Here is a 13,973-nt window from a genome sequence, read left to right on the forward strand (position 1 = left end):
ATATTTTTTCCTCAATTTTTTTCCCCATTTTTGGTTTCTGTTTATCCTGTATCATTGCTTCTCCCAAAATGTTTGCATGCAGTTCTACATGCCTAGTCTCCCTTTTCAAGTTTTCAATCGTCATTTGCATAAATTCTCCTCTTTGGAATAAATTTCTCAGTTGTGCAGTGAGTCTATGCTCTGTCATTTCTTTCTTCGTTGTCATTTCTCTCCTTCCAGTGTTGGAGCATTTGTGTGCTCCACCCTCTCTCTTCTGGTTTTGCCAAAAGACAACCTCAGATCATTCATCCTTTTGGTCAGATGATTTCGACAGGCCATTTCAATTTACTTCTATGTGTTAATTTCATTATTTTTTTACAATCTGACAGGTCAGATTTCCTGAGAGAGCATCAATGGGGAATCAAACCAAAGTGACCAAATTTATTCTCCTGGGACTTTCCAGTGACCCAGCGATGCAGATTTTCCTATTCCTGGTGCTTGTAGTTATTTATGTAATCACCCTCATGGCGAACATGGTCATCATACTGGTGATAAGGACTGATCGTCACCTTCACACCCCCATTTACTTCTTCCTGTCTCATTTATCTTTTGCTATATGCTATTCCTCAGCCATAGTTCTTAAGATGTTGGTGATTTTCCTAGACGAGAAAAAAACCATTTCTGCTGATGGCTGCCTTGCCCAGATATTCTTCATTTTACTGCCAGCTGGTGCTGAAATTTTTATTCTATCAGCAATGGCGTATGATCACTACGCTGCCATCTGTGACCCATTGCGTTACGTGGAGACCATGAGCAAAGGGATCTGTGTTCTGCTGGTGAGTGGTGCATGGGTAATAGGCTTCATAAATACCCAGCTTGTCACAGATTTCGCCCTCAGGTTGCACATCTGTGGCCCCAATCAGATCAGCCATTTCAGCTGTGAGCTCCTCCCCTATTGCATCTGTCCTGCACTGATACCTTCACCAATCAAGTGGTGCTTCTCCCTTCTGTTGTGATACTTGGATCAAGCTCCTTCCTCTTCACCCTGATCTCCTACATTCACATCATCGCCACTATCCTGAGGATATGCTCGGCGCAGGGCAGGCATAAAGCCTTCTCTACCTGCAGCTCCCACTTGATTGTGGTTGGTTTATGGTACCTGACAGGTTCTTTCCAGTACACAAAACCCAGCTCAGTCTCCTCTGCGGCTCTGGATGAAATGTTCTCCGTTTAGTATAACATCTTGACTCCAATGTTAAACCCCATCATCTACAGCCTGAAAAACAAGGAGGTGAAAAGAGCACTAGGGAAAATATTGGGGACATGGAAGTTTCTCAAGTAGCGTTGATTACCTTATTTAATTTAATTTTATTTATTTTAAAATCTGAAAGCATAGAATTGTGGATAACTAGTGTTTGGGACGTTCTCAGCTCAGGTAATGGACAGACACACTGGGACAAAACCACAACTGGTCTTAATCATTGTGGCTCCATTCAAGTCACTGGGCCAGATCCCCAGTGTTAGAAGAATCACCGAAGCATGGGTGACTGGATCCTGGGTCTCCTACTTCCAGAGTGTGTGCTGTGAGCATCAGCCTGTAGAATCATTCACACATTCCTCTCTTTCAATAGCTCTTTAATCTGGACCAGTGACTTCAGGGGCGCTCTGGCCAATTTATATCAGCTGGCGATCTGGACAATTCTATAAAAAGAATCTTCTCATCTATCTATTTCTGTTCTTTTCTTTTTTAGTAAATTGTTGAAAACCCCATTTATTGAATTCTATCCTATTAAAAAGCTCAAGCATTTTAACTAATGATAATAATAATTAATACATAATCTAATCAGTGGAGCCAATGGGTTTCCTCCCCAGGTAGGGCTAGATCCACTTGTGACATTGCACGCCATACTCTTCATAGAAACATTGTTATAACATGATTTTGGCATAACTAAAATGCATTTTACACAAGGTGGTTCATGTAAGATCTCATTGGAAAGGTTATGATTTGCTGAACATGTTTATCCTATTTGTATGCACATAACATTTCTGTATCTGAAGTTAGTAATATTAACTGTGTAACTATTACAACTGTGTTTATACTTGGGGAACGCCTATCAGACAGAATGCAATCAGTCTGGATTGGCCATTGGGGGAACAATGGGACTTGGAAAATATTAGTCTCTCTCCCTCCTGAGAAGCTTCCTGAGATGCTGCTTTGACAACAGTAGGTCAGGTGGTCATGTCATCTGGTACAGGTTCCCATCTTGAGCTGGTATTTTTACACTGGAAGGGTCTGGAAAGCAAAGGATTCCTGCCTTATGTAAATTCTATTTAAGGCTGAGGAGTAAGTTGATCTTGATTCACTCTTCACTGAATCCCCACCCAAGATGACAGCTGGAAAGATCTGAGAAATAAAGACGGAGGGAGAAGTCTGGAACCAGTCAGGGCAGCCTGGGGGGGTGGAGGGGGAAGTGTGGCAATTTGCCCCAGGCCCTGGGCTCTGCATGGGCCCTCACAAGAATGGCTGAGGCTCCTGCCCCTGCCTGACCCCGCCTCTGCCCCTCCCAGAGCCTCAGCGCATCCAAGAGCGTCCCTGGACAACTGCTGCATGGCTCCAGCGGGGCCTGAGCTCCTCTTCGCTCAGAGCCACGTGGTAAGGGGGTGGGGCTACGAGCAGCAAATATTTGGCCACACACTTCTGAAACCCCAAACCATATCCAGGTTTTGGCAGACTAATTTCAGCTTTTCAATTGAAAAAAAACATAACAACTTTTGAAGGAAAGCAGACATTGTCCGTGATTTTTTTCTACTTTTTAAAAAACCCTAGTTTTTGATCCAAAAAAAGTTTTGATGGAAAATATTTGTCCAGCCCTTTTAATGAGCTTTAGTGCCTTTTAGCACTAGCTGATGCTGAGAACCAGTGATACCTTGTAAAGAAGTTTTCTCAAAACTGGGTTTGTGCTGCTCTGTATTCTGTTGGTGACAGTGGTGGTGGTGGTGTTTGTTTAAATCTTCCTCTGAAGCATCAGAGATTTGAAACTGTGGGAGACAGGGCACAGGACGGGGTGGATCGCTGATCTGAAGTGGTACAGAAACTTCTTTCTCAAGAGCTTGGTTGGTATGTTTTCCTCTCATGATCAGGTCAAAATGATCCTCAGATTTCAGGTCAGGAAGGAATTTTCCCCTTGAGTTTTTTTCACCCTCCTCAGCATGGGACATAGATTGCTTGGTACAATCATCTGGACAGATCTCAGCTGACCAGTTCCCTGTCCTTGCAGGGGCCTTGGGCATTGGTGTCACCTCGGTCTCTCCTGGTGTCTGCCTGTGGCTCACAACAGCTTAGTCTCCTAAGGACTGAAAGTCTAACCCAAGTATATGTGTAACTGGATGAAATTCAATGGCCTGTGATATACAGAAGGTCAGACTAGATAGTCTAATGGTCCCGTCTGGCCTGACACTATGACTTTCAATTCATGGAGGTTGCTTAACCCTCTTAGACCCCATTGGTAAAACCCATTTCTCAGTCACCAGAACTGGCCAAATGTTTTCAGGGTTTCACATGATATTTCATCAAAATCAACATGTTTCATGAAAACAATGTGATTTCAGATAATTTAGCTTATTTTTACAGAAATAATTTGTAAGTAAATGAAATAAAATGTTAGTGTTGTTTCTTTTCAAACTAAATATTTTGTTACAGAATAATAAAAAAACTTCCTAAAAATCATGCCAACTCTTTTGGAGACTAACATTTTTCTTTTTCAATCAGATCTGTTAAATCACACACATTTGGGATTTGGGCCTGTGCACACTGGGGAACAAATTTGGTCCTTAGTTAAATCCTACAACGTCATAGACGATGTAGTTGGGGTTTACCAAAGGCACGTGAGTGAGATTCAATAGAGTTTTTGCACTTAACTCCACTTGGTGTCTTTGAAAATCCCATCCATAATTAAAGCTTCCTGGAAAATGGAATGTCCATCACATAGGAAATTCCAATAGCTTAACATTTCTTTCCATGTTGAATCAGGATGAAAAGATGAACTACCAAACATTTTTGTGGAATCAAATGTTCCAAAAAATTTAGTCTCAGAAATGTCATAACACTCCATGTTGATCAGAAATAGAGCAAGTCAGAACCCAAATTTTCTGTTCCATTAGGATTTCCAAAATATCATTTTTTTCCTTTTATTCCCTACAGACCAAAATTCATATAGTTTTTTTTTGTATAAAAAATCAAAACAACATTTGGACAGCCCAGTTCTCCAGTTGTCCTAGAAAGACAGATGATCCTTGTTGTAGATTCAGAACTCAGAAGATTTGAAAGAATGTTCTGCAAGGGACTTGTGGACAACAGCATAGTGTGCTGCCTTTCCAAAGCTAAGGGCTAGTCTACACTAATGCTTAAGTTTCCCACAGTATTCTTGCCAGCAAGTTAAAGAGGTATGGGCTGGATGAATGGACGGTAAGGTGGATAGAAAACTGGCTAGATGGTCGAGCTCAACGGGTAGTGATCAATGGTTCCATGTCTAGTTGGCAGCCGGTACCAAGTGGAGTGCCCCAAGGGTCGGTCCTGGGGCCGGTTTTGTTCAATATCTTCATTAAAGATCTGGAGGATGGTGTGGACTGCACCCTTAGCAAGTTTGCAGATGACACTAAACTGGGAGGAGTGGTTGATACGCTGGAGGGTAGGGATAGGATACAGAGGGACCTAGACAAATTAGAGGATTGGGCCAAAAGAAATATGATGAGGTTCAACAAGGAGAAGTGCAGAGTCCTGCACTTAGGACGGAAGAATCCCATGCACTGCTACAGACTAGGGACCGAATGGCTGTAGCAGTTCTGCAGAAAAGGACCTAGGGGTTACGGTGGACGAAAAGCTGAATATGAGTCAACAGTGTGCCCTTGTTGCCAAGAAGGCTAATGGCATTTTGGGTTGTATAAGTAGGGGCATTTCCAGCAGATCGAGGGATGTGATCATTCCCCTCTACTCAGCACTGGTGAGGCCTCATTTGGAGTACTGTGTCCAGTTTTGGGCCCCACACTACAAGAAGGATGTGGATAAATTGGAGAGAGTCCAGCGGAGGGCAACAAAAATGATTAGGGGGCTGGAGCACATGACTTATGAGGAGAGGCTGAGGGAACTGGGATTGTTTAGTCTGCAGAAGAGAAGAATGAGGGGGGATTTGATAGCTGCTTTCAACTCCCTGAAAGGGGGTTCTAAAGAGGATGGATCTAGACTGTTCTCAGTGGTAGAAGATGACAGAACAAGGAGTAATGGTCTCAAGTTGCAGAGGGGGAGGTTTAGGTTGGATATTAGGAAAACCTTTTTCACTAGTAGGGTGGTGAAGAACTGGAATGGGTTACCTAGGGAGGTAGTGGAATCTCCTTCCTTAGAGGTTTTTAAGGTCAGGCTTGACAAAGCCCTGGCTGGGATGATTTAGCTGGGTTTGGTCCTGCTTTGAGCAGGGGGTTGGACTAGATGACCTCCTGAGGTCCCTTCCAACCCTGAGATTCTATGATTCTATGATTCTGTGATCTAAGTTACACTAGTTCACTTATGCAAGTTACATAACTGAAGTTGACGTAACTTTGGTCGACTTACAGCAGTGTCTATACCACGCTATGTTGACGGGAGAAGCTCTCCCATCAGCATAGCTTCTGCCTCTCGGGGAGGTGGTGTACAGATGTTGACAGATCACTCTTCCATTGACTTAGCATGTCTTTACCAGACCCACTAAATCAACATCGCTGCATCGATCACAGCAGTGCTGATTTAGCCGGTAGTGTAGACATGGCCTAAGACTGGGTGGCTTGGTGGTCTGAAGTGGTACAGAAAAGTCTTTCTCCAGAGCTTGGTTGGAACGTCTTCTTCACATGAAATAAAATAAGGCTTCTGAAGTCAACAGGCAAGAATCTATTGGGTGTTAGTTCATAGTACACTAATGACATTGTGCTGTGGGATATCTCACAGTAGATGACTTCTGGGAACTTAGAAGCATGCTGAAGAAGAAGAATGTCCAAGCAATCTTCTCTGAGACCTTTTCTGTCCCATGAATGAAAGAAGACTGAATGAAGAAGAGTGTGGAGGTGAATGGCTGGCTAGGTACGTGGTGTAGGGTACAGGGTTTTGTGGAACATCAGTCCGCCTTCTATGGTGAGGGGGATATATAGTTTGGATGGAGTCACCTCAGTAGAAGTGGGACCAGTCTTCTTGGGGACAGGCTGGCTAGAGTAGTCAGGAGGGGATTAAACTAATAGCAAAAGTGGAGGTTAAAAAGAGGGAAGATATGGGCACTCAGAACAAAATGGAAATATTGAGAACAAAATTAATCAAGGAACCAAGGGACATGAAGAGAAGAAATTATTGAACTGCCTATACACGAATGCTAGGAGCCTGGGTAACAAACAAGGGGATTTGGAATTGTGAGCCATATGGACAGAGAGGAAGAGTTTAATCATGAAAATGTAAATGATGCTTGGGAATCATTCAAAAAACACTTTACTAGATTCCCCTAAAAGCCACAATCCCACAACTGAGAAAAAATGTTCTGGTTTAAAAATGACCTTGTTTAGAGAAGTGAAGGCAGCTATACAAATTAAGAAATAATAAGGGAAGAAAGGGAAGTTAATAGTAACAAATATAAAGCAGAAGTTAGGAATTCTAGAAAAATAATAAGGTAAGCAAAGGCACACAAGGAGAAATCTACGGCCAGCAGAGTTAAGGACAATAAGGCATTTTTACAATATATTAAGAACAAAAAAGAATCCTGCCAATGTTACTGGTCCATTAATAGATGGAAATGGCAGAATTATCAATGATAAGAACATAAAAATGACCATATGACTTAGACCAATGGTTCATCTAGCCGAGCATCCTCTCTGCCAACAGTGGCCAATGCCAGGTGCCTCAGAGGGAATGAACAGAACAGGTAATCATCAAGGGATCTGTCCCCTGTCGCCTATTCCCAACTTCTGGCAAAAATCCAGAAAAGTGTTCAATAAATAATTCTGTTCTGAATCTGGGGAAAAAACAGATGATATAGTTTCATCATATGGCAATAATAACACTCTTTCCATTCCACTGGTATCTCTGGAGGATGTTAAACAGAATCTACTAAATTTAGGTATTTTTAAACCAGCAGGTCCAGAGAACCTGCATCTAAGAGTTATAAAATACCTGGCTGAGAAGTTCATTGGACTGTTAATGTTGATTTTCAATAAATCTTGGAATACTGGGGATGTTCCAGAAGACTGGAAGAAAGCTAGTATGCCAATTTTTAAGAGGTAAATGGGATGACCCAGGTAATTACAGACCTGTCAACCTAACACTGAACCCTGGCAAGATAATGAAGTGGCTGATATGGGACTCAATTAATAAATATTGAAGGAGAGTAATGTAATTAAAGCAAATCAACATAGGCTTGTGGAAAAGAGATATTGTCAAAGTAACTTAGTGATATACATATTTGTAATGAGATTACACATTTGGTTGCTAAAAGTGATTGTATTAACATAATACACATAGACTTCTGTAAGGCATTTGGTCTGGCAACACCCAACGTTTTGATTAATAAATAGAATGACCTAAAATTAACATGGGACACGTTAATTGAATTAAAAACTGGCTAACTGATAGGTTTCAAAATATAATTGCAAATGGGGAATGGTCATCGAGGAGCGGTGTTTCCAGTGGGGTCTGGCAGCAATCGGTTCTTGGTTGTTCACTATTTAGAATTTTTATCAATGGCCTGGAAGAAAACATAAAATCATCACTGATGAAGTTTGCAGATGACACACAAATTGGAGGAGGGGTAAATAGTGATGATGACAGGTCACTGATTCAAAGTGATTTGGGTGACTTGGCAAGATAGGCACGAGCAAGCAATGTATGTTTTAATGTGGATAAATGTAAATATATACTTCTAGAAACAAAGAATGTTGGCTGTATTTGCACAATAGGAGACTCTATCCTGGAAAGCTGTGGCTCTGAAAAAGGTCTGGGGGTCCTGGTGATGCTGTGACCAAAAAATCTAATGTGATCCTGGATTGCGTAAATGGGAGGATCTTGGGGAGGAGTAGAGAAGTTGTTTTACCTCTCTATCTGGCAATGGTGCAATCGCTGCTGGAATCCTGTGTCCAGTTCTGGGGCGCACAATTCAAGAAAGATGTTGACAAATTGGAAAGAGTTCATAGAAAAGCAAAGAGAAATTAGAAAATGTGTCTCAAGGAGTTCAAACTATTTAGCTTAACAAAGAGAGAGTGAAGCGGTGACTTGATATCAGTCTCTATACAGGGAACAAGTATTTAATAATGGGCTCCTCAGTCTAGCAGATAAAGGTATAACACAATCCAATGGCTGGAAGTTGAAGCAAGACAAATTCAGATTGGAAATAAGGTGTAAAATTGTAACATTTCAGCTTGGAAAAGAGGAGACTGGGGCGGGGGGAATATGATAGAGGTCTATAAAATCATGAGTGATGTGGAGAAAATAGATAAGGAAAAGTTATTTATTTGTTCCCATAATATTAGAACTAGGGGCCACTGAATAAAATTAATGGGCAGCAGGTTTAAAACAAATAAAAGGAAGTTCTTCACACTGCACAGTCAACTTGTGGAATTCCTTGCTGTTGGAGGTTGTGAAGTCTAGGACTATTACAGCATTTAAAAGAGAAATGGATAAATTCATGGAGGTTAAGTCCATTAATGGCTATTAGCCAGGATGGGTAAGGAATGGTGTCCCTACCCTCCGTCTGTCAGAGGGTTGAGATGGATGACAGGAGAGAGATCACTTGATCATTACCTGTTCGGGTCACTCCCTCTGGGGCACCTGGCATTGGCCACTGTCAGTAGAGACGATACTGGGTTAGATGGACCTTTGATCTGATCCAGTATGGCCGTTCTTATGTTCTTATGTAACATTGAAAGTAATTAACCATTGGAACAACTTTCCAAGGCTCATGCTGGATTCTCCATTACTTATCATTTTTAAATCAAGATTGGATTGTTTTTTCTAACATATCTTCTCTAGAAAATATTTTGGAGATGTTCTCTGGCCTGTGTTATACAGTAGGTCAGAATAGATGATCACAATGTTCCCTTTGGTAATTAGAATCTACAAGTCTATGGAATCTGTGGTTTATGTTAAAATTTCTGATGGTGTTAACATGTTCCCATGGAACTGTTCTGTCAGAACATTTTTGACCGCTCTACTTCCAACACTTCAGAATGAAACATTTCATTTCAGTATCCCTTCAAAATTAAAAATATTTCATATTAATGAACATATTGACTTAAAATGGCATTGAAACAATCATTTAATGTCAATTTTTTCTATTTGTCTATTTAAAAAATGAAATCTAGATTTGAAAATAAAATATTTTTGTTTCGATTTGATTTTTGAAAGAGAAAAAAATGTTTTGATTTTTTTTAATGTCCAACCTAAATATATATATTTATTTTCCAACAGAAAATTGAGATATTTTGTCAAAACTGACATTTTCCCATGGACAATTTTTTATTTTAACTATTCTACATTTTCTGGTATTAAATGGACCACGGAAAAAAAGATTAGCTTGCTCCTCCTAGCTCAATTACTTGTCTTTCAAGAATGAGCTGCCCCTTATCATGCTACCTGGTTTTTCTTTGTCCTCTCTTTTATGGTTTATTATGTTTTGGCAGATTGTGAAATCAATGTGTTATATCCTTGGGGGCAGCCGGTTTAGGAAGAAATCACTGAGGCCAGACAGCAGACAGCTAACAAAACTACCATTTATTTACAGACACAGAGCTCCCCTAACTGGCTGAAGCTGGCTGGGCTATCCCCTAATAATCTAACGCAGTTGCCATAGGAACAAAAACCATGACAACCAAATACACAACATATTCCTCCCCCCCCCAATAAGAACATCCCCTAAATAAAACACACACTAGACTAGAGAAGGAGGGTAGACTGCCTCCATTCCCGGCTAAACCCTGGGGATTATTTTGCCCCATAACCGTGGGTTCGCCCTAGCTAAAGATCCAGCCGACGAGGAGGCCTTCTGTCTCTAGGTGGATTACGGCGAACTTCTGGTGTTTTTGCACCTGAAAGTACCATGGGCTCAGGGTCCGCAGCACGAACGGGTGAGGAGGTGGTATCAGCTCGTGCTGGGCAAAGGGGTATCTCAGCAGCCGGCAGTAATGGAGGAGAACAGTCAGGAACTGGTGATTCGTGATTCGGTGTCCTACCAGAAGAGGTGAAGTCAGACCACTCAACTGCAGATGTGTCCTGAGGACTGGCATGACCTGGCAACAGCTGATCTACATTTCGCCACCAGGTAAGATTCTCTGCAGTCCGGACTGTGTAGGAAACAGGTCCTGTTTGAGTGATGATCGTGGCAGGAACCCATTTAGCTCCGGAAGTATAATTCCGAGCCAAAACTGGCTGTCCCAAGCTAAAGGTTTGGTCTTTTGCTCTGGGTGCCCGTCTGATGACTTCATATTGCTGCTGATGTTGCACAACTTGTCGGGGTTCAGAAGGTTTCAGCAGATCAAAGCAAGTGCGCAGCTGTCATCCCATCATTAGAAAGGCCGGGGATGCCTTGGTCGTAGCATGAGGTGTGTTTCTGTAGGAAAGTAAGAAGGTATCCAGACGCTTTTGAATGGAGTGTTGTCCCCTTGCTGATTTCAAAGCATGTTTCATTGTCTGTACAAATCTTTCAGCTAATCCATTGGTGGATGGATGATATGGTGCTGACGTGATGTGGTGTATCCCATTTGCCTTCATAAAATTTTGAAACTCCTGAGAGACGAACTGCGGTCCGTTGTTGCTCACAAGTTGTTCTGGCAGACTGAAACGACTAAAGAGTCCCCGTAGTTTTTGAATAGTACTCTCTGCAGTAGTGGACTGCATTATAGAGACTTCTGGCCATTTAGAATGGGCATCTACTGCCACCAAGAACATGCTTCCTTCAAGGGGGCCAGCAAAGTCAACGTGAATACGTTGCCACGGGTTTTCAGGCCAGTCCCATGGGTGTAGGGGTGCCCACTGGGGTGCATTCCTCACACCCTGACATGACATACAAGCTTTGCCTTCTCTTCAATAGCACTGTCCAATCCAGGCCACCAAAAATAGCTTCGTGCAATTTCCTTCATGCGCACTATTCCACAGTGACCAAAATGGAGCTGTTCTAACATCTGTGATCTCAATGGTGGTGGAATAATAACACGTCTCCCCCACAACAAACAACCAGATTGGACCGATAACTCCGTCCTCCTGGACATGTAGGTAACAAGGTCGGGTGAGACCGGAGAGGTTTGTCGAGATTTTCCATGCATCACCAGGTCCATAAATTGGGGCAATACTGGGTCAATGCGAGTTGCCTTCTTTATCTGAGTAGCAGTGATGGGTGTATTCTCTACCTGTTCAAAGTAGAAGATTTCCTTTTGGGCACTATCTTGATGTTTGACCGGCAAAGGCAACCTTGAGAGGCCATCTGCATTGTCTTGCAGAGTGGATTTCGATATTTGATTTCATATGTGTGTCCTTAAAGTAACAATGCCCAGCATTGCATATGACTAGCAGCTAATGGGGTAATGCCTGTGTAGGGTCCAAAATTGACGTCAGAGGTCGATGGTCTGTGAGAAGAGTAAACTTCCACCCAAACAGGTACTGATGAAACTTCCGAATTCCAAAAACAATTCCTAATGCCTCACGTTCGATTTGGGCGTAGTTAGTTTCTGCTTTGCTTAGAGTGCGTGAAGCAAAAGCAATAGGTCTCTCTTCTCCCGAAGGCATAATGTGTGACACGACTGCTCCCACTCCATAAGGGAGGCATCGCAGGCCAATTGTAGGGGTAAGGATGGATCAAAGTGCGTTAGAACTTCAGAATTTAGCAATGCATCCTTAGCTTTGTTAAATGCAACATCACAGGCTTCAGTCCACTTCCAGGCCTTGTACTGCCCAAGTTGTTCGTGAAGTGGTTTTAGCAGTGTGGCTAACTGTGAGATGAACTTTCCATAATAGTTCAGTAGTCTTAGAAACGAGCACAGCTGGCTTACATTTCGAGGTGGAGGAGCCTCCACAATAGCCTTAACTTTTGCAGGGGACTTATGAAGACCCGCAACATCAATGATGTGTCCCAAATATTCAACAGAGGGCTTGAAGAATTCACACTTGTCTTTGCGAACTGTAGGCCATACTCTTCCAGTATTTGTAGGGTAGCCTCTAAATTCTTTAAGTGATACTGTTCATTCCTTCCAGGGACCAGGATATCATCCAGATAGCACTGAACTCCTGACAAGCCGCACAAGATCTGGTCCATAGCCCTCTGGAACAGGGCGGGAGCAGACGTTGTTCCTAAGGGTAGGCGACAGTATCGATAAAGCCCTTATGAGTCCCAATAGTCAACACTTCTTGGGACTTTTCATCGACGTGCATCTGTAAATATGCTTGACTCAGATCAATCTTACTGAACTTTTGTCCCCCAGCCAGGCCTGCAAAGAGGTCATCGATGTGGGGGAACAGATATTGCTCTGCACATAACACTGGGTTGACAGTGACTTTAAAATCACAACAAATCCGGAGGAGCCATCTTTATTCACTATTGGAACTATAGGAGTGGCCCATCGGCTATGGGTAACTGGTATTAGGACTCCATTGGTGACCAGGCGCTCCAGGTCTGCTTCAACTTTTGGCCTGATGGCATATGGCACAGTTTGGGCTTTCAGATATTTTGGTTGACTGTCAGGTTTAATGTTCAATGTCACAGTGATTCCCTTCATACTTCCCAGATCCTCTCCAAAAACAGCAGCATGTTTCATTAGTCTAGGGTTAGATTGGTTTCTTCTTTAGTCATCCGGTGCACTTCCACCCAGTTCAGCTGAATCTTCCCAAGCCAAGACCTACCCATTAAGGCTGGGTAATTACCTCTCACCACAAACATTGGCAATTTAGCAGCCTGTCCATTGAGCTCCACCTTAACATCAATAGTTCCCAACATGGGCACAGCTTCTCCCATATTCGTCTTCAGAACAGTTTTTGTTGCCTTAAGCGGAAGATGCTGTAGCTTTTCTTTATACACAGTCTCGGAGACCAGCGAGACAGCTGCACCGGTGTCCAGTTCCATGCGTATAGGTTTGCCATCCAACAACGGGGTTACCCCAGTATTCATGTGAGCCCACCGCCAAAGACAAAACATGCAGTGGCACTTCCTCTTGCGATGAGGTGTCACTTTGATCATCCTGGGTCTGTTCTAGGGTATGCAGGGTTCCTCTTTTTGTCGGCCAGACCACAGGCCTCTTTTTCTTTTATTTACAGGCACACTCAATGTGTCCCTTTTTGCCACAGTGTTGACACACCAGGTCCTTACACCAGCATTCTGATGCCTGGTGACCCGGCTTACCACAGCGGTAACATTCCTGACTCTGCACAGTTTTGTGGGTAGGTTCTTGTGACACTTTTTGCACCCTAGGGGATGCACCGATGTATTGCGCCTCCCTTGTAGCCAGTTCCATGGAGACAGCAATATCAACAGCCTTCTGTAATGTAAGCTGAGCCTCTGTCAGTAGGTGCTTCCGTATAGCTTCACTGTACAGGCCACACACTAACCTGTCACGCAGGGCATCATTTAACATCTCCTTAAATTCACAGTGTTCTGCTAGCTTTTTTAAAATTGCTACAGATTGTACAACTGTTTCATCTTCTTTTTGATCTTTTTTGTGGAACCTATATCTTTCAGCAATTACCAGTGGTTTGGGGGGAAAATGGGACCCCAGGATTTCCACAATGTCACTGTAAGATTTAGTCTCAGGCTTAACAGGGTGTAGTAAGCTGCGTAGCAGGGAGTAGGTTTTAGCATCTACAACACTAAAGAATATTGGCACCTTCTTCTCTTCTGTAATGTCATTTGCAATAACAAAAAGCTCAAAAAGCTCAGTATACACATGCCATTGCACTATATTCTCATCAAAAGGTTCCAGTGGCCCGGTCAGAGTAGCCATGATTTTTAGTT

Source organism: Mauremys reevesii, linkage group 13 (genome assembly GCF_016161935.1).
Source record: "Mauremys reevesii isolate NIE-2019 linkage group 13, ASM1616193v1, whole genome shotgun sequence".
NCBI lineage: Eukaryota > Metazoa > Chordata > Testudines > Geoemydidae > Mauremys > Mauremys reevesii.